The following is a 27,920-nucleotide window of genomic DNA, read 5'->3' as shown; positions in this document are numbered from 1 at the left end:
AATCCGACTATAAAGTTCCATAGGTATGCATGTCAAGACCATCCATCAATCATATTGTCCACCCTTCTGCTAGGATCTTGCAGATTATCAACAATGAACTTTCTCGAATCCTTACTTTGTCTTCATAAAAGTTTCATTAGTGGCCGAGGTAGTGAGCTCCAATTCGGCCTTACCTATGTTGGCAAGAATAAGCATCGGCTATTGATAGATATGCAATACACCATGACGAACATGGTAGCCGGATGCTTGCTATGCCAACTCTCTTCAATTGACATGTCTAAATATATGAACAATTTTAATGCAACCCAAGGTAAATTTTGCATCTAGACATACCAAAAGATAAACTATAAGTGATTCTTCAAAACGTTGATAACCCTTGGATATTTGTTGCACAACTAATAACGAATCACCGGAAGCCTCAATATGTATAGCACCTATAGCAAGGCAAAGCTCCAATCCAAATAACAATGCATATTCGGCTTTGATCATTGTGCAAAAATATTTTAAGCGGCATGAGGCTTCACAAAATAGCTTCATATAGAGATAAATAAACAACACCAACACCTTGGCCATTGTTACAAATTTAACCATCAATATATAATCTCCATGGTACTAGAGATATCAAGCTAAAAACAATATTATGCATGATGTCAATATGATGCTCAATAAAAAAATCAACCATGATTTGGCCTTACGTAAATTCTGAAAACTAATAAGCCAAAGCACACCCAATCAAAACATAATTTCACTTTGCAATTTTGATGAATTGGTCTATGCATAATATGTTCAATGGCATCAATTTGACAAATTCCTTTGCAAGGACTTATCTCAATCTCTACTCAAACTAAGGACAATGTTAGAATACCACACCGGCCATTCTTAGATATTCTTAGGGCGATATATAAGTATCGGCCATTCCCATGAGGTCCATGTAGAATTCACCCACCAAAGTATGTATAGCCAAAATAAACAAATGAAATAGCAATAAAATATTTCAGCCCTTTTGTATTAGCAACAAAAACGTAACTAACCAAATGTATGGTGATTTGGTAATACCCTGTCATGATATAGAAAATTTTGTTGCATACATGGAACAAAATAAATCCATGGAGGGTAATTGATCATACCTATGGATGAATTCCATGGCAAAGGCATCAATGGCCTGATTGAAGAAAATGAATGACGTGCTAACCGAAGATTTTGATGTTATGATGCACACCTTCGGCTTAATTGTTTGTTGCTTCCATTCTTCACTTTCTTTACTTTTATTGTACTTATTGCAATAGAAGCATGCACATCTTTTTTTTATGATTGATCCTCTTGGGAACCCATGCCATGTTCTTCTGTCTCAGCTCTTGTGCACTAAGATTTTGTAATTCCCTCTTTTGCCAATATGATAAACCGAGTGGGCATCTTGGCTGTGATTCTATTTTGACCTTGTGCACTCTCAACTTCTTTTCTTCAGATTTGGCACTTTGACTCTCAATAATTGGTTGCTTCGTCTCATTGCCTTTAGTAGCCAATGCCAACACTTTAATTGGCTCTTTTTCATTTGAGATCAAATCTAAAGTTGCACTCTTACGACCATCTCTTTTAACACGGTAAACTTGCTTGACCACCTCTTTCTTCTTCTTTGAGCTCTGGACCGATTCCTTAGGATTGAAACGGTCTTTAACATGTGATTGTTCAAATTTTGATCTTCTCGGAGCTGCATAATATTGATGAGATGGTCTAAAATAAGATGGAGAATGTGCCCTTGTATCATACCTGTCCCATGATGGATATGAATCTACACGAGCATAGGGAGAAATTCAGGACATCGGCATTGGCGGCCCAAAATAAGGATATGAATATGTTGCATGGAATTTTCACTTTTCCAATGCCGATCCTCATATTTGTGCCTTGGGAGTGATCTTGATGCTTTTGCATTAGTTGGCCGATAAGCACTTTTCTCTTCACTCTTATTTTGATATTTATCTAATAATTGTATAAAAGTGACCTTGAATTTCTTGCACTTGTGCTTATTGTGGCTTTTGTTTCCTTTGGTTGTGCTTGCACCGATCTCTGAATTTGCTTGCTACCCCCCCCCCCAGTCCTTGGCGTCTCCATTGTAGCTTCGATGGAATTTTCGCCCTCAAGATTATGTTCATTATGCTCTTCAACAACTTCTTTACTTGAAAGCTTAATCCCATCACTTACAGTTTTTACCTTCTCTTTAAATGGATCGGCTTGAAGTAGCCGATGCAAAAACTTTCTGCCATCGGGACCAATCGGAATAGACTGGTGATCTCTTGGTGTCTCAACAAATTTCAATCATCCTTTATCAATGGCCGATTTAACTATTTGACGAAACATGTTGCAATCCTCAAAATTATGCTTGGACGAATCATGCAACTTACAATACATTCGTCCCTAGACAGATGGCTCAACATGGTGATCAAGAATTCTAATATAATTATTTCTCAACAACAAATTAAATATTTGATCATACATGATTGATTTGAAGGTAAACTTTGTATTCTCTATCCGATCTTGTTGTGAGAATGGCTTTGGAGTTAAGCAAAACAAATGGTTCAAATTTTGCATCACCCCATTCAGCTATGCATTGTGTTTTGCACTCTATCTCCGATGTCTTTGGATAAGAAATTATACTGGCATCGGTTTGCTCAGAGGATTTTAACCTTGGCTTTAAATTTCTGAAACGAAAATAGTTAGAACATACATGTCTCAATTGAGACCAAGTGTAAGCCAAGTAAGAAATAAGCAAAGCTACCCAATTAGATATGAACTTTAAATAAAGCAATGGGAAAAGCTTTGGCTACAGTAATAAGTCACTATCGGTCTCTTTGAATGGTACAATATATTGACCGATATGCTTAGTAAAAATTTTATTGCTAACAAGTAAATTGCCCTTCTTCATTGGTCTTTGAAAATTACTTATTAGAATTTTTCTAATAGATGCATCAACAATAAAGTTGTGACCAAATCTGAAAATAGGTAAATTACTTGCTAGACACACCTCTTCAAATATGTTGGGAGAGCATGATGATTGCATATGATGAATAATATTATGCTTTGCTTCTGGATGACTTCCCAACACCATGTCACAATTTTCTTCTTGATTTTGTGCATCATAAATTTGAAGATCTTCGCCAACCGAACTTTGTTCGACTACTTGCTCTTGTCCTTGAAGCTTGTCAATTTCTATGGCACGAAACTCATAGGGCAGGAAGTAGGTTCCATTAATTTCAGAAAAATCAAACATGATTGTTTTGCTATGCTCGCCATGCTCTTTATCAATAATGCTTGCCTCTTTGGATTTGATGGATTCGGAATATATACTACTTGATTCGGCTTTTTCAACCGAAGCACTTTTAGTTTCTGAATCATCATTCTTTTTGCCGGTTATATCAATTGGCAAGGCTTCTTTTCTTTGAGCCAATTCCCTATCAATTCTCTCTTGGCGAAGTACCTGCACCCTATCGCACAAAGCTTTAACTCCCCTCTCAATTCCAGCCTGCTCTAGATTAGTTTGCCTCCCAATGCTTTTAGAATATTTCGGCAATGAAGTGTTAGTGTTGCCGGAATTTTGCAATTGTGTAGGGGGTGTATAATATGCTGCAGTACTAGGTGGAGGTGTATGCACTGCTGTATAACCATATGCTCTCTCACCAATTCTATCAATTGATGAAGTTTCATCTTCTTGCAAAACTCTAGCCTTTATTGCAGCATAATCAGGATACAACCCATTTTTATATTGTTAAAGGCAAAGAGCACTAATCCTCTTATTTTGTGTCAAACTCTTTTTTAACGCAGCCACAACCACTTCTGGAAGAGATTGCTCCGTAATACTTTCAGATTCTTTCGGCAATGATTCGTGAGTGTTGCCGAAATTCTTGAATTGCGTAGAGTATGCATTATATGCTACAGTATTTGATGATGGCACATGTGTTCCTGTAAAATTTTCACTTATTCGGCTATGACCATGAAGATGCGGGGCCGAATTATGAACATCTACAGTTCCATACGGTGCTGAAAAATTACTAACATGAGGTGTAGCATATGATGGTTGAGAGTAACTGGCCGAATAGCTAGTAGTAGCATGGCCAATTCTCCCATCCATCGGCAAGGTTGGATTCACATATTGAAAATTAGTTGCCGATGAATAAAAATGTGAAACACTTTCTTGTATGCTATTGGAAATTTTGACATGAGGTGTTTCAAATTGATTAACCAAACTCATCATGTTGTTCATCGGCATATGGATTTGTGGGGTTGCCGATGCATGAGAGTTTGGATACATATGTTGTATGTTGCTAAAATCATAAGAATTTGAAGCATGAAGATTGCTTTGCATCAGCCTTTGCGCATAATTAGATGCATGATTAATAAAACTAGGGTTAGCCGATACATTATGCTCATTAGGTGATCCAGCAACAACATATAAATTATTTGCATCTACAAAGAGGAATTGGGAATTCATATTACCTTTGTAGATTGCAGCAACTTGATGACGATCTCTTCGTAGCAAGAACGGGCTGAAGACCGTTCAAAGCTTCATCCCCAGCGGAGTCGCCAAAAAGTGTGTTCAGACACGAACACGTCACAGTGTACCCTCTACGCCGGGGTGATGCACCGCAGCTCGCATCGAAGGAGATCTGATCAGCAGCGCGATACGCAGGACAACCGACAGATGCTTTTGTAGACCTGAAGCCCCGTTTTCCCGGGAGGGACCCCGTCAGGGCTCGCGGCGGCTATGGGCTGCTTCAGGTCGATTCGCTCGTCCCTAGAGCCTCGTGGATCCGCAGCCCTCCAGCATGAAGAACTAGCGAAGAACGAGAAGAAAGATACAAAGGAGAGATAAAAATTAGATGAACACGAAAAAGTACTAGATGTGTTTGTTCGATTGTGTGTTTTTCAATCGGCCGTCACCCCTTAGATATATAAGAGGCGGCTGGACTTCCCGTGCAAGGAAAAGGCTTGGATTCACATCTATAACCCTAGTCAAATTCGGATTGGTTTTATCCGAACTTTCCAAAACTGTTCGGTTTAAACTGGCTGCATCTTGTGGGTCATTTTTGTGATGGTAAACGATCTCGGATGAAAACGAGCCCAAAAGCAATCTTAATTGTTTCGACGAGACGAACAACTTTCATGTTGAAAGTTTTTTGATCAGAGGTCATATTGAGGGTCAAATCGGTCTTGCAAAACAGGTTATTCTCTCGCGCTGCCCATCAGACATGTGTCTGGTGGGGCGCGCCACATCTCGCCTCGTGACAGTGTTGCACTCCGATTGCTCTAATTTTTGCATACGAACTCGGATTTGGACGGTTTTTATATCAAAATCGACCGTCGTCGAAGACAACTCGTGTAGGTCATTTTTCCATTTGAGGTCGTCTTAGGGGCTTAATCGGCCAAACTGTACTCTAAATATAAGATCTTAGTACTTTGAGCATAGTTGCGGCCTTCGAGATGAAATCGGACGAGATGACCCAAACTTCAAAGATGTTTATATCAATAATTCGGAACTCTTTCATGTAGATCACTTCTTCATTTGAGGCCATGTTAAATAAGTTCTTGATCGTGCCAAAATCTGGTGTCAACAAGGAGAAGGATGGGAAGGAAACAGAGGAAAGGGACACGAAGGTCCTACTGGTTCTGGTCGTCATCGGCGGGGCACTGGCGGATCTGGCCATGGGCGAGCGGAGGAGGCCGCATCCGTGCGGTGGCAGGAGAAGAAGATGGAGGCGGAGGAATGGAGATATTCTGTGGATAAGGGTAACGCAGTGCGACTCGGTGGGGATTGCATGTTGCTTTTCTTTAATCAACCATTGTTGTTGCTAAAAGCTGTTGGACGCACATATTACAATTCTTTTTTCGGTGCTGTTGTTGGATTTATGTGTGATTGTTCGTGGCGTTTCAACAAATGGTTATCTGCTAGATGTGCCCTTCTCACATTGGCCCACTGTGACTATTTAACTGTACCTCCTTATAATCTGACGGCAATAATTTCAACTTAGTAAGCCATATGATATTCATGTAATTGTGATCTCGGAAATAAAAGTTCATAGGAAAAGAACATAAACCTTCACTTAACATAGTTGTGTTGTACCTTTATTGAGAAAGGTTTGTATAGTATGAAAATATGTTTTGAGATGCAACAAATTATGATTATTGGTCATGCCAGTTGTAGGCACAGCTAGAGTCAAACTGGGTGTTGTAATGTTGGACTAAGTGTTGGGGAATGTAGTAATTTCAAAAAAATTCCTATGCACACGCAAGATTATGGTGATGCATAGCAACGAGAGGGGAGAGTGTTGTCTACGTACCCTCGTAGACCGGAAGCGGAAGCGTTAGCACAACGCGGTTGATGTAGTCGTACGTCTTCACGGCCCGACCGATCAAGCACCGAAACTACGACACCTCCGAGTTCTAGCACACGTTCAGCTCGATGACGATCCTCGGACTCTGATCCAGCAAAGTGTCGGGGAAGAGTTCCGTCAGCACGACGGCGTGGTGACGATCTTGATGTTCTACCGTCGCAGGGCTTCGCCTAAGCACCGCTACAATATTATCGAGGATTATGATGGAGGAGGGCACCGCACACGGCTAAGAGAACGATCACGAAGATCAACTTGTGTGTCTAGAGGTGCCCCCCTGCCCCTTTATATAAAGGAGCAAGGGGGAGAGGACGGCCGGCCCTTGGGGCGCGCCAAGGAGGGGGGAGTCCTCCTCCTAGTAGGAGTAGGACTCCCCTTTCCTAGTCCAACTAGGAAGAGAGAAGGGGGAAGGAAAGAGAGGGAGAGGGAGAGGGAAAGAGGGGTCGCGCCCCCTTCCCCTAGTCCAATTCGGACTCCCCATGGGAGGGGGGGCGCCACCTCCTGGGCTGCTGCCCTCTCTCTCCCCTCAGGTCCACTAAGGCCCAATACTTCCCCGGGGAATTCCGGTAACCCTCCCGGCACTCCGGTTTTCTCCTAAATCACCCGAAACACTTCCGGTGTCCGAATATAGCCGTCCAATATATCGATCTTTATGTCTCGACCATTTCGAGACTCCTCGTCATGTCCATGATCATATCCGGGACTCCGAACAACCTTCGGTACATCAAAATATATAAACTCATAATGAAACTATCATCGTAACGTTAAGCGTGCGGACCCTACGGGTTCGAGAACAATGTAGACATGACCGAGACACGTCTCCGGTCAATAACCAATAGCGGAACCTAGATGCTCATATTGGCTCCTACATATTCTACGAAGATCTTTATCGGTCAGACCGCATAACAACATACGTTGTTCCCTTTGTCATCGGTATGTTACTTGCCCGAGATTCGATCGTCGGTATCTCAATACCTAGTTCAATATCGTTACCGGCAAGTCTCTTTACTCGTCCCGTAATACATCATCCCGCAACTAACTCACGAGTTGCAATGCTTGCAAGGCTTATAGTGATGTGCATTACCGAGTGGGCCCAGAGATACCTCTCCGACAATCGGAGTGACAAACCCTAATCTCGAAATACGCCAACCCAACAAGTACCTTTGGAGACACCTGTAGAGCACCTTTATAATCACCCAGTTACGTTGTGATGTTTGGTAGCACACAAAGTGTTCCTCTGGTAAACGGGAGTTGCATAATCTCATAGTCATAGGAACATGTATAAGTCATGAAGAAAGCAATAGCAACAAACTAAACGATCAAGTGCTATGCTAACGGAATGGGTCAAGTCAATCGCATCATTCTCCTAATGATGTGATCCCATTAATCAAATGACAACTCATGTCTATGGTTGGGAAACATAACCATCTTTGATCAACGAGCTAGTCAAGTAGAGGCATACTAGTGACACTCTGTTTGTCTATGTATTCACACATGTATTATGTTTCCGGTTAATACAATTCTAGCATGAATAATAAACATTTATCATGATATAAGGAAATAAATAATAACTTTATTATTGCCTCTAGGGCATATTTCCTTCAGTCTCCCACTTGCACTAGAGTCAATAATCTAGTTCACATCGCCATGTGATTTAATAGCAATAGTTCACATCACCATGTGATTAACACCCATAGTTCACATCGACATGTGACCAACACCCAAAGGGTTTACTAGAGTCAACAATCTAGTTCACATAACTATGTGATTAACACCCAAAGAGTACTGAGGTGTGATCATGTTTTGCTTGTGAGAGAAGTTTAGTCAACGGGCCTGCCACATTCAGATCCGTAAGTATTTTGCAAATTTCTATGTCAACAATGCTCTGCACAGAGCTACTCTAGCTAATTGCTCCCACTTTCAATATGTATCCAGTTTGAGACTTAGAGTCATCTGGATCAGTGTCAAAACTTGCATCGACGTAACCCTTTACGACGAACCTTTTGTCACCTCCATAATCGAGAAACATATCCTTATTCCACTAAGGATAATTTCGACCAATGTCCAGTGATCTACTCCTAGATCACTATTGTACTCCCTTGCCAAACTCAGGGCAGGGTATACAATAGGTCTGGTACACAGTATGGCATACTTTATAGAACCTATGGCTGAGGCATAGGGAATGACTTTCATTCTCTCTCTATCTTCTGTCACGGTCGGGTTTTGAGTCTTACTCAACTTCACACCTTGTAACACAGACAAGAACTCCTTTTTGACTGTTCCATTTTGAACTACTTCAAAATCTTGTCAAGGTATGTACTCATTGAAAAACTTATCAAGCATCTTGATCTATCTCTATAGATCTTGATGCTCAATATGTAAGCAGCTTCATCGAGGTCTTTCTTTGAAAAACTCCTTTCAAACATTCCTTTATGCTTTGCAGAATAATTCTACATTATCTCCGATCAACAATATGTCATTCACATATACTTATCAGAAATGTTGTAATGCTCCTACTCACTTTCTTGTAAATACAGGCTTCACCGCAAGTCTGTATAAAACTATATGCTTTGATCAACTTATCAAAGCGTATATTCCAACTCTGAGATGCTTGCACCAGTCCATAAATGGATCGCTGGAGCTTGCACACTTTGTTAGCTCCCTTTCAATCGACAAAAACTTCTCGTTGCATCATATACAACTCTTCTTCCAGAAATCCATTCAGGAATGCAGTTTTGACATCCATTTGCCAAATTTCATAATCATAAAATGCGGCAATTGCTAACATGATTCGGACAGACTTAAGAATCGCTACAGGTGAGAAGGTCTCATCGTAGTCAATCCCTTGAACTTGTCGAAAACCTTTTTGCAACAAGTCGAGCTTTATAAACAATAACATTACCGTCAGCGTTAGTCTTCTTCTTGAAGATCCATTTATTCTCAATTTCTTGCCGATCAACGGGCAAGTCAACCAAAGTCCACACTTTGTTCTCATACATGGATCCCATCTCAGATTTCATGGCTTCTAGCCATTTTGGGGAATCTGGGCTCACCATCGCTTCTTCATAGTTCATAGGTTCATCATGATCTAGTAGCATGACTTCCAGAATAGGATTACCGTACCACTCTGGTGCGGATCTTACTCTGGTTGATCTACGAGGTTCGGTAGTAACTTGATCTAAAGTTTCATGATCATTATCATTAGCTTCCTCACTAATTGGTGTAGGTGTCACAGAAACCGGTTTCTGTGATGTACTACTTTCCAATAAGGGAGCAGGTATAGTTACCTCATCAAGTTCTACTTTTCTCCCACTCACTTCTTTCGAGGGAAACTCCTTCTCTAGAAAAACTCCGAATTTAGCAACAAAAGTCTTGCCTTCGGATCTGTGATAGAAGGTGTACCCAATAGTCTCCTTTGGGTATCCTATGAAGACACATTTCTCTGATTTGGGTTCGAGCTTATCAGGTTGAAGCTTTTTCACATAAGCATCGCAGCCCCAAACTTTCAGAAACGACAACTTTGGTTTCTTGCCAAACCGTAGTTCATAAGGCGTTGTCTCAACGGATTTCGATGGTGTCCTATTTAACGTGAATGCAGCCGTCTCTAAAGCATAACCCCAAAACGATAACGGTAAATCAGTAAGAGACATCATAGATCGCACCATATCTAATAAAGTACGATTACAACGTTCGGACACACCATTACGCTGTGGTGTTCCGGGTGGCGTGAGTTGCGAAACTATTCCGCATTGTTTCAAATGTAGACAAAACTCGTAACTCAAATATTCTCCTCCACGATCAGATCGTAGAAACTTTATTTTCTTGTTACGATGATTTTCAACTTCACTCTGAAATTCTTTAAACTTTTCAAATGTTTCAGACTTATGTTTCATTAAGTAGATATACACATATCTGCTTAAATCATCTGTGAAGGTGAGAAAATAACGATATCCGCCACGAGCCTCAACATTCATTGGACCACATACATCTATATGTATGATTTCCAACAAATCTATTGCTCTCTCCATAGTACCGGAGAACGGCGTTTTAGTCATCTTACCCATGAGGCACGGTTCGCAAGTACCAAGTGATTCATAATTAAGTGGTTCCAAAAGTCCATCAGTATGGAGTTTCTTCATGCGCTTTACACCGATATGACCTAAATGGCAGTGCCACAAATAAGTTGCACTATCATTATCAACTCTGCATATTTTGATTTCAACATTATGAATATGTGTATCACTACTATCGAGATTCATCAAAAATAGACCAGTCTTCAAGGGTGCATGACCATAAAAGATATTACTCATATAAATAGAACAACCATTATTCTTTGATTTAAATGAATAACCGTCTCGCATCAAACAAGATCCAGATATAGTGTTCATGCTCAACGCTGGCACCAAATAACAATTATTTAGGTCTAATATTAATCCCGAAGGTAGATGTAGAGGTAGCGTGCCGACCGCGATCACATCGACTTTGGAACCATTTCCCACGCGCATCATCACCTCGTCCTTAGCCAATCTTCGCTTGATCTGTAGCCCCTGTTTTGAGTTGCAAATGTTAGCAACAGAACCAGTATCAAATACTCAGGTGCTACTGTGAGCATTAGTAAGGTACACATCAATAACATGTATATCACATATACCTTTGTTCACTTTGCCATCCTTCTTATCCGTCAAATAGTTGGGGCAGTTCCGCTTCCAGTGACCAATCTGCTTGCAGTAGAAGCACTCAGTCTCAGGCTTAGTTCTAGACTTGGGTTTCTTCTCCTGAGCAACAACTTGTTTGCTGTTCTTCTTGAAGTTCCCTTTCTTCTTCCCTTTGCCCCTTTTCTTGAAACTGGTGGTCTTATTGACCATCAACACTTGATGCTCCTTCTTGATTTCTACCTCCGCGGCTTTTAGCATTGCGAAGAGCTCAGGAATAGTCTTATTCATCCCTTACATATTATAGTTCATCACGAAGCTTTTGTAGCTTGGTGGCAGTGATTAAAGAACTCTGTCAATGACACTATCAACAGGAAGATTAACCCCCAGTTGAGTCAAGTGATTATGATACCCAGACATTTTGAGTATATGTTCACTGACAGAACTATTCTCCTCCATCTTGCAGCTATAGAACTTATTGGAGACTTCATATCTCTCAATCCGGGCATTTGCTTGAAATATTAACTTCAACTCCTGGAACATCTCATATGCTCCATGACGTTCAAAACGTCGTTGAAGACCCGGTTCTAAGCCGTAAAGCATGGCACACTGAACTATCGAGTAGTCATCAGCTTTGCTCTGCCAGACGTTCATAACATCTGGTGTTGCTCCTACAGCAGGCTTGGCACTTAGCGGTGCTTCCAGGATGTAATTCTTCTGTGCAGCACTGAGGATAATCCTCAAGTTACGGACCCAGTCTGTGTAATTGCTACCATCATCTTTCAACTTTGCTTTCTCAAGGAACGCATTAAAATTCAACGGAACAACAGCACAAGCCATCTATCTACAATCAAACATAGACAAGCAAGATACTATCAGGTACTAAGTTCATGATAAATTTAAGTTCAATTAATCATATTACTTAAGAACTCCCACTTAGAAAGATATCCCTCTAATCCTCTAAGTGATCACGTGATCCAAATCAACTAAACCATGTCCGATCATCACGTGAGATGGAGTAGTATCAATGGTGAACATCAATGTGTTGATCATATCTACTATATGATTCACGCTCGACCTTTTGGTCTTCGTGTTCCGAGGCCATATCTGTTATATGCTAGGCTCGTCAAGTTAAACCTGAGTATTCCGCGTGTGCAACTATTTTGCACCCGTTGTATTTGAACGTAGAGCCTATCACACCCGATCATCACGTGGTGTCTCAGCACGAAGAACTTTCGCAATGGTGCATACTCAGGGAGAACACTTATACTTTGATAATTTAGTGAGGGATCATCTTATAATGCTACCGTCAATCAAAGAAAGATAAGATGCATAAAAGATAAACATCACATGCAATCAATATAAGTGATATGATATGGCCATCATCATCTTGTGCTTGTGATCTCCATCTTCGAAGCACCGTCATGATCACCATCGTCACCGGCGCAACACCTTGATCACCACCGTAGCATCGTTGTCGTCTCACCAATCTTATGCTTCCACGACTATTGCTACCGCTTAGTGATAAAGTAAAGCATTATAGCGCAATTGCATTGCATACAATAAAGCGACAACCATATGGCTCCTGCCAGTTGCCGATAACTCGGTTACAAAACATGATCATCTCATACAATAAAATTTAGCATCATGTCTTGACCATATCACATCACAACATGCCCTGCAAAAACAACTTAGACGTCCTCTATTTTGTTGTTGCAAGTTTTACGTGGCTGCTACGGGCTTAGCAAGAACCGTTCTTACCTACGCATCAAAACCACAACGATAGTTTGTCAAGTTGGTGTTGTTTTAACCTTCGCAAGGACCGGGCGTAGCCACACTCGGTTCAACTAAAGTTGGAGAAACTGACACCCGCCAGCCACCTGTGTGCAAAGCACGTCGGTAGAACCAGTCTCACGTAAGCGTACGCGTAATGTTGGTCCGGGCCGCTTCATCCAACAATATCGCCGAACTAAAGTATGACATGTTGGTAAGAAATATGACTTATATCGCCCACAATTCACTTGTGTCCTACTCGTGCATAACATCAACGCATAAAACCTAGGCTCGGATGCCACTGTTGGGGAACGTAGTAATTTCAAAAAAATTCCTACGCACACGCAAGATCATGGTGATGCATAGCAACGAGAGGGGAGAGTGTTGTCTACGTACCCTCGTAGACTGGAAGCGGAAGAGTTAGCACAACGTGGTTGATGTAGTTGTACGTCTTCACGGCCCGACCGATCAAGCACCGAAACTACGGCACCTCCGAGTTCTAGCACACGTTCAGCTCGATGACGATCCCCGGACTCCGATCCAGCAAAGTGTCGGGGAAGAGTTCCGTCAGCACGACGGTGTGGTGACAATCTTGATGTTCTACCATCGCAGGGCTTTGCCTAAGCACCGCTACAATATTATCGAGGATTATGGTGGAGGGGGGCACCGCACACGGCTAAGAGAACGATCACGAAGATCAACTTGTGTGTCTAGAGGTGCCCCCCTGCCCCTGTATATGAAGGAGCAAGGGGGAGAGGCCGGCCGGCCCTTGGGGCGCGCCAAGGAGGGGGGAGTCCTCCTCCTAGTAGGAGTAGAACTCCCCTTTCCTAGTCCAACTAGGAAGAGAGAAGGGGGAAAGAAAGAGAGGGGGGGAGAGGGAAAGAGGGGCCGCGCCCCCTTCCCCTAGTCCAATTCGGAATCCCCATGGGAGGGGGCGCGCCACCTCCTGGGCTGCTGCCCTCTCTCTCCCCTCAGGCCCACTAAGGCCCAATACTTCCCCGGGGGGTTCCGGTAACCCTTCCGGCACTCCGATTTTCTCCAAAATCACCCGAAACACTTCCGGTGTCCGAATATAGCCGTCCAATATATCGATCTTTATGTCTCGACCATTTCGAGAATCCTCGTCATGTCTGTGTCATATCCGGGACTCCAAACAACCTTCGGTACATCAAAATATATAAACTCATAATGAAATTGTCATCGTAACATTAAGCGTGCGGACCCTATGGGTTCGAGAACAATGTAGACATGACCGAGACACGTCTCCGGTCAATAACCAATAGCGGAACCTGGATGCTCATAATGGCTCCTACATATTCTACGAAGATCTTTATCGGTCAGACCGCATAACAACATACGTTGTTCCCTTTGTCATCGGTATGTTACTTGCCCGAGATTCGATCGTCGGTATCTCAATACCTAGTTCAATCTCGTTACCGGCAAGTCTCTTTACTCGTTTCGTAGTACATCATCCCGCAACTAACTCATTAGTTGCAATGCTTGCAAGGCTTATAGTGATGTGCATTACCGAGTGGGCCCAGAGATACCTCTCCGACAATCGGAGTGACAAATCCTAATCTCGAAATACGCCAACCCAACAAGTACCTTTGGAGACACCTGTAGAGCACCTTTATAATCACTCAGTTACTTTGTGACGTTTGGTAGCACACAAAGTGTTCCTCTAGTAAACGGGAGTTGCATAATCTCATAGTCATAGGAACATGTATAAGTCATGAAGAAAGCAATAACAACAAACTAAACGATCAAGTACTATGCTAACGGAATGGGTCAAGTCAATCACATCATTTTCCTAATGATGTGATCCCGTTAATCAAATGACAACTCATGTCTATGGTTAGGAAACATAACCATCTTTGATCGACGAGCTAGTCAAGTATAGGCATACTAGTGACACTCTGTTTGTCTATGTATTCACACATGTATTATGTTTCCGGTTAATACAATTCTAGCATGAATAATAAACATTTATCATGATATAAGGAAATAAATAATAACTTTATTATTGCCTCTAGGGCATATTTCCTTCACTTTGGATGGACCTTACTAGGAGAAATTAAAAGTCCTACGGTCTTCCGTGGGATAATATATCCGACATGTTCCCATTGTGCTTTGCATAATTGTTCTTGGAAGCATACCAAGCAGAAGCATGCCATATATTCAACAAAGCTCTGAAACAATGCACTCTATCTTTTCTTGAACACGCACCGGGTATATGTCAAAACCATTTTTTGTAATCGTGTAACCAAGTTTGGAGCTGAAATGTCCGCACATATGAAAAAAGACAGAATTCAATCTATGGGCTTGTAGCCCTCTCGGTGGGGATTTTTGGTGCTGGTTTTATTGCTTTTGACCAATTCCCTCTTTTTTGAGGGCTTGATTAATTCTCTTGAACATATAGATGAAGCGACCGCATAGTTAGTTTTTGGGCTACTTTTTAAATGGGTTGCTTTAGCCAATTGAGATAATAAAAAGTTATGACACTTATCTCAATAACTTCGACAATACTATGTACATTAAATTGGACAAGTGAAACAATGCATACCCTTCCCCTCCCACCCCAAAAAGAACAATACATATGTTCGTTAGACTTTTTGCCGAGATGGCCGGCTTTACATGCCATTTCTTCTTCATGTTCAAGATATTTGACCGTACTTATTTTCTTAGCAAATCATAGTGATTGGATTATAAGTGTCGGACTGCAATAATCTTTTATCCCATTGCAATGCACGGGCTATTTTCCTCATATCTGCTTGTATTTACTTGCATGCCGGTCTACCACGGCTTGAACAAATAAATTAAGATTTTTAGTACAAAAACATGTCAAACAAATGCCCTCCGCCGAGTGTAGTTCATGGACGCAACATCTATCCAGTTACTAAGCTCCCAAAGAATGCTGCGATGTGAGAGCTTGCAAGTTGTAAGTTCGCTTCTTTTCCTTGTGGCGGGAGAATTCTTTAGGGCATGTTTGGTTGCAGTTTGGAACAGTACCTGTATTGCATGTTCATCTCAACCCAGCCCGGTTGCTGAAATACAACCTCAAATACAGCAGATACAACCTGTTTGGTTGCCTGCATCGCATGGAGAGGGATTTACCCCCTGTTGTTTGGTTGCCGTTTTTGTGCTTAGGGTGTGAGCAGATGCAAACTTCAGCTGTTTGGTTGCAAACAACGTTTGTGTTCTGCTTACCCCATTCAAATATGGTGGCCTTACCACCACATGATCAGCACAACAGCAACAACAGAACATCAAGATAAAACAAAGCAAGCAATGTAATGACAACAAACTTAACACAGCAAGCAAGGAAAAGACAGCAAACTACTTAACTACATAGCATAAGTCTAGATTAAAAGCAGGGAAATCCTCCTTCCCTGCTCCATGCAGGGTGCTGCTCCTGGCCAAAATATGAATAAGTTACCAGCACAAGTCTCGCCACACACCATAAAAATTGTCCACTAACACCTTACTTAAGTTAACTACATAGCCTGATCGATGTTACCAACGCAATTGTGTCTGCTGCAACGAAACTTGCACATCATCGAGGAGTCGTGGTTGTAGATCTGAACCTTCGGTCCGAGTCCTGAGATGCGCACAACGACGAGGTCGCCGGGGACGATCCAGTGGCGGCGGCAGAAGTAGTTCCAGCCCCGGCCAAGCACCATGTGCCCCTCGAAGTTCTACACCTGCACCCAGAACACGCACCACTTGTTCGCCGACAGTCTGACGACGCGCAGGAGCCGCTTGATGACCAGCCAGGTGTTCATCACCTCCACGAACTTGGGAGGCACGACGAGCATGGCGAGGTCCTCGTTGTCCTTGATCTGCTGGTAGAAGCGCATCGGCTCCCTAGCCCCCTCCTCGTGGCCCTGCCTCGGAGATCGTCCCCTTGAACGAGGCACGCTCATGAAGGCGATCCTGCCAGGAAGGTCCACCTTCCCGAGCCACCTGTTCGTGGGGATGAAATCCTCGGCGCGCTCAGCTCCGGCCACCACCTGAGCTCCTCCTCCCGGCACATCCCAGTCAGTATTCAATATCTTGTCAGGTAAGATGACAAGTATTAGTGCACAAACTCTTTGCAAAATGGAACTGATCAGGGATATTTTCCCAAGAGAAAATGACACTAATCAGTCCACAAACTCTTTGAGGAAATGCCACTTATCAATGACACTTGCTGTTGGGCAAGTCCACTGATCAGTGGCACTGATCAGTGGACTTGCCCAACAGCAAGTGCCATTGATAAGTGGCATTTTGCCCAACAGCAAGTGCCATTGATAAGTGGCATTTTGCCCAACAGCAAGTGCCATTGATAGGTGGCATTTGTCTACTTATCAATGACACTTGGTGTTGGGCAAATGCCACTGATCAGTGGACTTGCCCAACAATAAGTGACATTGATAAGTGGCATTTTGTCCAACAGCAAGTGCCATTGATAAGTGGCATTTGCCTATCAATGACACTTGTTGTTGGGAAAATGCCACTGATCAGTGGCACTGATCAGTTGACTTGCTGTTGGGCAAGTCCACTGATCAATGCCACCTTCTTTGATACAACTGGCACTCAACACTGCACTATCCTAAACATGGTAACATCTAAAAATAGTAACACCAAGTGCCAATAGAACCCATGTGCAGCCATGCAGATTTGGCACCATTCTAAAATGCTCCTACTACATGCACGTATAACATTCAACACAAACCCTAGCTAGAACATGTATGTTAGCAACATGAAACATGAACATGATCCTATCTAGAACATGAACATGCCATCAGTTAACATGATTCTAGCATTCATCACTCAACATGAAGAACATGCACATGCCGTCAGTCAACATGATTCTAACATTCATCACTCAACATGATTCTAGCATGAACACACCTACTAGCATGAACACAAATCATAGGGCACACAAGCAGTAGCACAAGAAAAATTATCCTAGTAGACAATGTACAAAAACAAGAACAGATCAGTCCGATTAGATTTGATTGGGATCGCATCCAATCGGATCTGCTATAATCCTATCTAATCCTATCGAACCGACTAACTACTACCACATGCCTAAGAAATAAACATCTAATCTACATCTAGGAGCAAAGATTGAGGGGTTTGACTCACCGGAGCACGCGCAGCCACGGCGAACCGAGGCCGGGGTGAAAACCCCGGCGGGAAGGAGAGAGGGGGCGGAGCAGACGAGGAGCCGGCCCCGATGATGGCATGCGGCCTCGGCCCCGTGCTCAACGCCATGCCGGAGGTCGAGAAGGACGGCCCGCCGACCGGAGAAAACCCTTGGACAGGGGTCAAGAAAACCCCCGTGGCCAATGGGGTCCCAAGAAGGGGCGGCTCCCTCGACGGCACCGGCGCCGAGCCCAGGACCACGAGGTCCGGAATCGGTGGTGGAGCAGGAGCGGCCGGCACCGCATTGTCCAGCGCTCGTGGTGGCCGACAGCAGATGGGGGACGGCGCGCACAGCGCCGCCGCCAGGTCGTGGCCCGAGTTCAGGAGCCCGGCCAGCCAGCGCTCCTGGATGCCAGCGATGCGCTGGTCGACTGGGGTCAGAGGGCGGCGCGACGGTGGGCATGGCGGAGCCATCGCAGGAGAGGAGAGGGAGGGGCGGTGAGGGAGAGAGAGAGGGAGAGGTGGGAATAGTGCGTCTGGACGGTGACAGGAGAGTGGGGGAGAGTAATGAGACGTCGCCTCTGTCTCCCGCGCTGCCCGAGGCGTGCAACTGCCTCGCACGCGTGGCCGCGCGCGGCCAGGCTCGCGAGAAACTGCCGATTCGGCAGTTTCCGCCGGGCCAGGCTGCGGGCTGCTTTAAGGTCCGTGCGGGCCTCAAACCACATGTAGCCCAGGCAATCAAACAGGCCGCGCACATCCCGCGCGGGTCTGGTTGGGCTGCATGCGCGCAACCAAACACGCCCTTACTGTTCGGCTTGATAAAAGCGGTGTGGCTCAATCGCCCATGATATAGTTGCGTGGCCTTGCACTGTTAGGAGAAACTCCCCCTCTCCTAGCAAGCCTTGCACGCCCCCTTTCTCTTGCACTCCTATTCCCATCTCTCCATGTAGTCGCCACCGCCACCTCCAATTCTATCCACTTCTCCATTATCGCCGCCATCGCCGACCTGTCCTTGCCTGCCTCACCTTCGCCGATTGCTCGCCGTCGCCCAAACATCCCGGCTAGCAATCGCCCCTGGCATTGCTCCTCTTCTCCCCGCCTGCACTTTTCTCTGCTGCCGCCCATGGCGCGTTCTCTGTGCCGCGTGTGCCTGAGTTGGGGTGGGGCGTGGCTGAAAGGAGGGCGTGCGTGGAGAAAGCGAGCGAGAGAAAGGATCACCGGGGGCAAAGAAATTGAGGGAATGTGGGGCCATTGGAGGAGGAGCCATCGGAGGAAAGGAGAGGGAGGGGCGGTGAGGAAGAGAGAGGGAGCGATGGGAACAGTGCATCTGAGCGGTGGCAGGAGAGTGGGGGCAGAGTAATGAGACGTCGCCTCCGTCTCCCCGCTGCCCGAGGCGTGCAACTGCCTCGCACGCGTGGCCGCGCGCGGCCAGGCTCGCGAGAAAACTGCCGATTCGGCAGTTTCCGTTGTGCCAGGCTGCAGGCTGCTTTAAGGTCTGTGCGGGACTCAAACCGCACGCAAGCCAGGCAAGCAAACAAACCGCTCACATCCCACACGGGTCTGGTTGGGCTGCATGCGTGCAACCAAACACGCACTTACTGTTCGGCTCCATAAAAGCGGTGTGGCTCAATCGCCCGTGATAGAGTTGCGTGGCCTTGCCTTGCACTGTTAGGCTAGTCATAGTGGGAGTAACTTATCTAGTAATATAGTGCATTTAAGAAATTTTTGCTTATGTGACAAGTAATTAATGAGAGGTGGTAACATAATATATTATTGTAACATAGCGTTTTCTAAGATAAGATGAGTTTATAAGATAATAAATGAAGCCATCTAAAATACTATTATTATATTACTTTGCATTATGAAAATTACTATTTAGACTAGTGTCATATACATGACACTAGTACAAGTTACTTTCCGCTATGACCAGCCTTAGGAGAAACTTCACCCTCTCCCAGCAAGCCTTGCACGCCCCCCTCTCTCTTGCGCTCCTATCCCCATATCTCCATGCAGTCGCCGCCGCCACCTCCAATTCTGTCCACTTCTCCATTGTCGCCGCCATCGCCGACCCGTCCATGCCTCTCTCACCTCCGCCGATTGCTCGCCGCCGCCCAAACATCCCGGCTAGCAATCGCCCCTGGCGTTGCTCCTCTTCTCCCCGCCTGCACTTTTCTCTGCTGCCGCCCATGGCGCGTTCTCTGTGCCGCGTGTGCCTGAGTTGGGGTGGGGCGTGGTTGGAAGGAGGGCGTGCGTGGAGAACGCGAGCGAGAGAAAGGATCACCGGGGGCAAAGAAATTGAGGGAATGTGGGGCCATTGGAGGAGGTGCGGCCGGGGGATATGTGTGGTGGACGGCGGCGGGGCGGGCCAGTGGGAGTGCGGCCGTAGGCGGGGCGATGGTGTGATGGCCGGCATGGTGGTGGTACAGGAACCGCAGCAGCGCGCTGGGGCTGGGGCTGTGCGGGCATATGTGCGTGTGCTGTGCTAGGTGATGAGAGATTGAGAGAGAGAGAGAGAGTTGGGAGAGATTGAGAGTGAGATGATTGAGAGATTGACAAAGAGATGATTGAGATATTGAGAGTAAGATGCGCGAGATTGAGAGTCTATTTGTACTTTCTGCTGCAATCTGTGTTCTCTGATTATACACTGTGCTACTGCAGTTTATAATTATTGAGGCTTCAAATGCTGTTGCTGCTGCTATCTATGCTTGCTCTTATATAGAGATTGTGCTGCTATCATTTGTGCTGCTATTTGTTATTGTTGCTATCCTACGCAGAGGCTTCAAATTGGTGTCGAGCACAACATGTCGACCTCGAAGAAGAGCTTGAACAACCTGCCCCCACCCCTCCTGTGAAAGCAAGCTTGAAGGTGTAGTCATTCAGGTTCGGATTCAAATGGTAGTTATAGGATGTTGTTAACGTATAGAAGAGGGTAGATGTTTTAGGGGAACTTCTGGAGTTGGAATTTTTTTAGCATGGTAGGTGCCAGGTGGTCGATTGTGGAACAGAAGGCGTGGCGGTAGGGCAGAGGGGTGGACGCTACAAGTGGTTGGGATCACGAAGAAGAGGCAGGCTGCAGCTCGCCAGCACCTTTACAACTGGGATGGTGCGACCCATGTTTCCGTACTCGTGGCGGTCACCGCTGCTTCATGCTGTCGAGGTTGCCACCAATGAAGCCCTCCACCGCCACCCCCTGCAATGAGCTTTAACCGCTGCCTTCCCCTGGAATGCCACCGCCCGTAGATTCCATTTAAGGATTAGTTTTGCTCATCAGGACGCCCACCAGGTCAATTATGTTTCAAGTTTTGAAGGTGGCACCGACTCTATTTAAATTTGTTCTTTAGATAGACCCATGTTCTTCTCCTGCAAGTGATGACACTGCTAATTGATTTATGGCTGCAGGTTACAAAGACTTGGAGTTCGGTGGTTCGGAGGAGTTGTACAGCAACCTGATCATGCTCTCAGAATTCTAGGGGTAAAGCTACACATGAGGAATTGAGAATTCTGAGTGCTTTCCAATATGTCTACAAATAAGTAGCTTTTGTCTGTTATGTTTTATTTTTAATTTTTTTACTTCCTGGCCTGCTGTGTGGATTTAATATCTAGGTGTTTCATATTATTAAAGAGTACGGTAGGGGTAAACCAGACCATGATGCTCTTTGTAATACAAGAATAAAGTTTGGTGTGGATGTGCACACTTCTGTTATTGATTTGCATATACATCGAGCTATAATATTCTTCAACTTTTGTTCATGTGCTTATTCTTTTCATTCATTTCTACAAGAGCTTTCATAGAAGCAATCTAAAATTTGGGATTTGATTACATAGCTTCAGGACATTATGAACATATAGTCCATCCACACTTTGAGAATGCTGAAAGCTCATCGATGCACAAACTCTTTAGAGACAAGGTACTTTAAAATAGCTTGCTTAATTAGCTCCAATGTTGTTGGATTCGGTATCAGTTGAGTTCTGTTTTTCATCCTACAACGAAATCTTGGACATATACAAACAAATCAGCTGGCTCTTTTATTTACATAATGTTTAGTTGAGATCACCTTCAGACTCTGATTGGTATTTAAGGTTAAGGATCAAACTTATTTCTTTACCAATTAAACAGTAAGTGATCATTCAAACATCTAATATGTTTCCTACTTTCCTTCCATTTGTCTCTCGGCTGTATTTTAGTTTGCCAAGTTTTGTGTTGTTACTTGTGATTGTAAACAACACACTTATCTTCGTGTCATTAATCATCGAAATAAAGAAAGAAAGGAGGCATAGAGCATACACAGGACCTGCATCTGGACTTTTTGAGTTGCCCTTTGTATTGTCATGCAAGTGCTGCATATGTTACTATCATGATCTGTATACTGAAATACAACATGTGTAATTTTCTTCCTTTTCCTGGTTAATAAACAGACTACAGGGGGAAGTAATCACAACATATGTATTTTTATTGGATTCTAATCACAACATATGTATTATAAGGAAAGAAGCAGCGAAAAGCTTAAAAAAAATTAGAATCGGGACTAAAAACAAACTCTCCCTAGCTCCACAAGAAAAGTTGGGCATACATATCAACTCTTTTTTAAAGGAGAGCATATATATCAACTTTGGGAGGGGAGGGCATAAAGTTGTGATGGTAATTTATATGTTATAGCTAATACATTCATTTTCTCACTTCTCCATGGGCTTCCAAAATAGGTTGCCGTGAAATTGTTGTGTTTCACTACTTTGAAAAGAAGAGATATCTAACTGCCATGCACAATTCAAAACTAAAATCTTTATACAGTCGTCATTTGCCGATAATATGACGGAAGTTCCAATTTCGACCTTAAGAAGGTTGTATGTTTTTAGCATACATGTCTATTTCTTCTATATCGGATATATATTTTCTGCTGACAACAGTGAACCGCTCACGATGAAATGAATGATGCGTCATCTTTGTCATCTGCTGATGTTGGTATAGCTATGGAAACTGACTCAAAAGAAAATGATGCCTTTGATCTATGTTCACTTAATCTATTAGGGAACATATTTTAGCTTCTTTTCACTCAATTTCTCAGGTATATTTTGCTTAGTCTGAATTTTATCTAATTCGTGTGGGTATTTGATAGATGAGAGCAACCCCTGCACATGTTTTAATTGTCTTATCCCTTTGTGAAGCAACTATGGCAAAAGGTCATTAGAATTTGGCCTGGCAGTAAACAACATAGTATCAGCTAACCATGGTGTCCAGATTGCAGTAATTCAGAGTGTGAGCTTCAGAAGTTCCATCCCCTGCGATAGGTCCTGCGACATATGTGTGATGTCTAGAGAGAAGCTTGATTTTAGTTCCGTTTAGTTGAGTCAAGTTCACCCATGCATAATTTCAGAAATTTTTGTGAATATGTGCTATAATTTAATTTTAGTTCTTTGAACAAGGTTGTTTGAGTAGTAATTCAGCCTGGTGTTGTCTGAGTAGTAATTTAGCCTGGGGATGCATAATCTAGATCGATATGGTGCGTGTGGAGCCTGCTTACTGCATGAATGTAGCAGTTATCTGTTTGTATTTGAGATAGATATCGGAGGACCCTCCTAGCAACTTCACTTATCTTTGCTCATGGTAACCAATGGTGCAGGCAAAGGCAGAGCTAGACTGATCTAGAGATGTCCCGCCTCCTCTTCTTTCTGAATTTTTAGTTGTAGCTTTTTTTGATTGGTAGATGTTTTTTTGCTTTTAGATCCCAAATCTGTTGTAGGTTGGATGAAGGCTAACAATATGCTTGCAAGAGGGGAAAATGTGAACCCCATGACTGAAGAATGGCGCAGCAAAGTGCGCGTTAGTTTCTAGTACAGACTACACTTGGTGAAATAATCCATTGGTCATTTCAACGACAATTTTTTGCCGTCCATACCTGAATTGTATTATCGAATGCTCCGAAGTTCTATACTCATGCTTCGTATCCATACTATCATGGTATGACTTGGAATGTAAAGTGTAGCAAAAGCTCAGGCCATAACTTTACTGGAAATATCAGTGAAATGTCGAAATACCCTTGATAAACCATGCCAAACATTTTATGGCATGCTTATCTTAACTATTTTGATGGGAGTATCCTTATTTCCTCCATTGCCACCATGTTGGCGCCTACCAAGGAAGAGAATGAACAGGAGAGAAAAAACCTGCATTGCGACCAAGTTTGTTGGTGCCAGCCAAGAGATATCGAAATTCTATTGCGACCAAATTTATGTTGGCGCCAATAGTTGCTATTTTGTTACACCCGATCCCGAGCCTTGAATCGAAATGATGAAACTTTATCAAGTCTGGTGCGACCGTTAAATAACTACAGTGCCAGCCACCGACCTTAAAGGGTGAATCGCCACTGGCTTAATTTTGTTTTTTATCAAGCATGATGGGATCAAGAACTGTACGATGCTAGCCATTAGACTTGTTTTGTTCGCGTTCACAAGGGTCAGGTGCCCTCCAACGGCAATAGCCTATGACGAGTCCCCTTGGAGGTACGCACTCATGGAAAATAAGGAATTGTATTTCAAGCTGATGCATGTCTTATGCAACCTTGTCTGTTTCTTTTCACACATTTGTGTATGTGTGTGTAGGTAACATGAGCAAGGTTGATGTGGACAATCTAAGTAGAAAGCCATCATATCAGATAAATCGTCAGAGAGGCAGAAAAACCATAGTTGTTGCCCTGCCTACGACAATCAACTCAAATCTGTGAATCCTCAAGAGAGAACGCTAGCACATCAAAAGAATAAGCAGGGAAGGTTTAAAAAACCCTTCACCATGGTAGAAGCAGTCCTTGGGCAAAGGAGTAAGGAAGAGGCCCCATTGACCTTAGAATATTTGCAGGGACTGACCATATCATCGTATCGCAGCTCCGTGGAGAAAATTACTCATGACGCAACACCCGACCGATTAAACGTGAGACTGTATACAACTAGCAGTGATACATAGTTACTGGATAACATGACTTTTTTTTTTGAGACAAAGGGCGGCGTGCATGGGGAATTGCTTCGACGAGGTTCAAAGGGCCTTCTCTTCATAGAGTAGAATTTTTTATACTAGCAAAACTGACGTGCATACAGGCCTTGCTTCATTTCCTGTAGGTCAGGCTCATATGCAATGAACATCTATATATATTTTGGTCAGGCTCATATTGAGAAGAATGTTGAGTAATGCCCCCGTAGAGTAGAGTTGAGTTCATGCATATCAGGCACACGATGCAGTAGAAACATGACTTTGGAAGACAGTTTAGTGCAATTATAAAATAACTGATGATCTTGCCTGTTAGGATAGAAAATACACATATAAATATGAAGTATGCCAGTACTGACTGACATAACGGATTTTTTCTTGCCGGGACAGATCTTTTTTTTTTGTAGCGAATATCCATGCTATCATTTAATATACATCTGTGAGGATGAATATAATCACACTAGATATGGAGAAATGCCCATACCACATGCTAGGAAAAAAGATTTTATTCATTCCCACTGCGACCAAATGCAGTGATGGTGCCAGCCAGTAGTTAATGCCTCTGATTTACCAGGAAATTGCCACTGGCATGGAATTTTTATCAAGTGAGATGCGATCGTAAAACTGCATGGTACCAGCCATCAAGACTTCAAGGGTTTCACATATTCGCACTGGCCGCACTGGCATGCTTCACCGCTCCCATAAAATATGAAGTGTCAATGCACTAGAGCGACACTTCAATGTAGTGGAAATCGTGCCAGAATATCGTCGCCCCTGGTGTCTTTTGTTGTGATCATTAGGCAGTGACGCCACCAACGATGATGCATAGATTGATGTAGAATATAGCTAGGCGTCGTAATATTGTCGATACTATGGTAAAACCAGGGGATGATACTGCCCCCGGTGTCATTTGTTGTGATTGTCAGGGCGATGCCACTAGTGATGATGTATAGGTTGATGTAGAACTTTAGGCGTCAGAATGTTGTCGATAGTATGATAAAACCAGGGGATGGTATTGCCCCTAGTGTCATTTGTTGTGATCGTCAGGGCGATGCCACCAGTGATGATGTGTAGGTTGATTTAGAACTTTAGGCGTTGGAATGTCCTCGACGATACTCGTCCAAGGGATAAATTTGCCCCCTTGCAGAAGTGTTTGGTGACAAATGTGATTATCAAGTCCACCAAAGTTGTATCATGTACATTATCTTTATGCCACAAACGATAATTCAATATTGCGACCAATATCATACCACAATGAGGAAGTGCATTGGAAAGTGATTTGTATGTGTAGGGAATGTTCATGCCACATGTTGAATTGGATATGTTTAACCGAAAGCTCATGGTACAAACATAAGATGTTAATATTGTAGTGGTTGAAGGAAATATGCCCTAGAGACAATAATAAAGTTGTTATTTATATTTCCTTATATCATGATAAATGTTTATTATTCATGGTAGAATTGTATTAACTGGAAACTTAGTACATGTGTGAATACATAGAGAAACAGAGTGTCACTAGTATGCCTCTACTTGACTAGGTCGTTAATCAAAGACGGTTAAGTTTCCTATCCATAGGCATGAGTTGTCATTTGATGAACGGGATCACATCATTAGAGAATGATGTGATTGACTTGACCCATCTATTAGCTTAGCACGATGATTGTTTAATTTGTTGCTATTGCTTTCTTCATGACTTATACATGTTCCTATGACTATGAGATTATGCAACTCCCGAATACCGGATGAACACTTAGTGTGCTATCAAACGTCACAACATAACTGGGTGACTATAAAGATGCTCTACAGGTGTCTCCGATGGTGTTTGTTGAGTTGGCATAGATCGAGATTAGGATTTGTCACTCCGATTGTCGGAGAGGTATCTCTGGGCCCTCTCGGTAATGCACATCACTATAAGCCTTGCAAGCAATGTGACTAATGAGTTATTTGCGGGATGTTGCATTACGGAATGAGTAAAGAGACTTGCTAGTAACGAGATTGAACTAGGTATTGAGATACCGACGATCGAATCTCGGGCAAGTAACATACCGATGACAAAGGGAACAACATATGTTATTATGCGGTTTGACTGATAAAGATCTTCGTAGAATATGTAGGAACCAATATGAGCATCCAGGTTCCGCTATTGGTTATTGACCGAAAGTGAGTCTCGGTCATGTCTACATAGTTCTCTAACCCGTAGGGTCCGCACGCTTAACATTCGATGACGATCGGTATTATGAGTTTATGTGTTTTGATGTACCGAAGGTAGTTCGGAGTCCCGGATGTGATCACGGACATGGCAAGGAGTCTCGAAATTGTTGAGATGTAAAGATCGATATATTGGAAGGCTATGTTTGGACATCAAAATGGTTCCGGATGAGTTCGAGCATTTACTGGAGTACCGGAACCCCCCGGGGAGTCAATGGGCCTTATTGGGCCATGTGGTAGAGAGGAGGAGGCGGCCAATGTGGGAGTGCCCCCCAAGCCCAATCTGAATTGGGAGGGGGGGCCGGCCCCCCTTTCCTTCTCCCCCTCTCCCTCTTCCTTCTTCTCCTACTCCAACTAGGGAAAGAGGGAAACCTACTCCTACTGGGAGTAGGACTCCCCCCTTGGGCGCGCCATGAGAGGGCCGGCCTCCCCTCCTCCGCTCCTTTATACATGGGGGAGGGGGGCACCCCATAGACACACAAGTTGACAATTGTCTTAGCCATGTGCGGTGGCCCCCTCCACAGATTTCCACCCCGGTCATATCGTTGTAGTGCTTAGGTGAAGCCCTGTGCCGGTAACTTCATCATCACCGTCATCACGCCGTCGTGCTGACGAAACTCTCCCTCGGCCTCAGCTGGATCAAGAGTACGAGGGACGTCACCGAGCTGAACGTGTGCAGATCGCGGAGGTGTTGTGCGTTCGGTACTTGATCGGTTGGACCGCGAAGACGTTCGACTACATCAACCGCGTTACTTAACGCTTCCGCTTTAGGTCTACGAGGGTACATGGACACACTCTCCC

At 43.7% G+C, this 27,920-nt stretch overlaps 1 long non-coding RNA gene across 1 annotated transcript; it reads left to right on the top strand.

The window, feature by feature from the left end:
- Window positions 1-19,873: 19,873 nt before the first annotated feature.
- Window positions 19,874-21,665, top strand: LOC123147617 (uncharacterized). The gene is made up of 2 exons (XR_006473348.1): window positions 19,874-21,243; window positions 21,335-21,665. It is a non-coding gene; the product is annotated as an uncharacterized lncRNA (long non-coding RNA).
- The last annotated feature ends 6,255 nt before the right edge of the window (window positions 21,666-27,920 follow it).

This window comes from Triticum aestivum, chromosome 7A (assembly GCF_018294505.1).
Source record: "Triticum aestivum cultivar Chinese Spring chromosome 7A, IWGSC CS RefSeq v2.1, whole genome shotgun sequence".
Classification (NCBI taxonomy): Eukaryota; Viridiplantae; Streptophyta; class Magnoliopsida; order Poales; family Poaceae; genus Triticum; species Triticum aestivum.
This window is presented reverse-complemented; position numbering and strand designations above follow the sequence as displayed.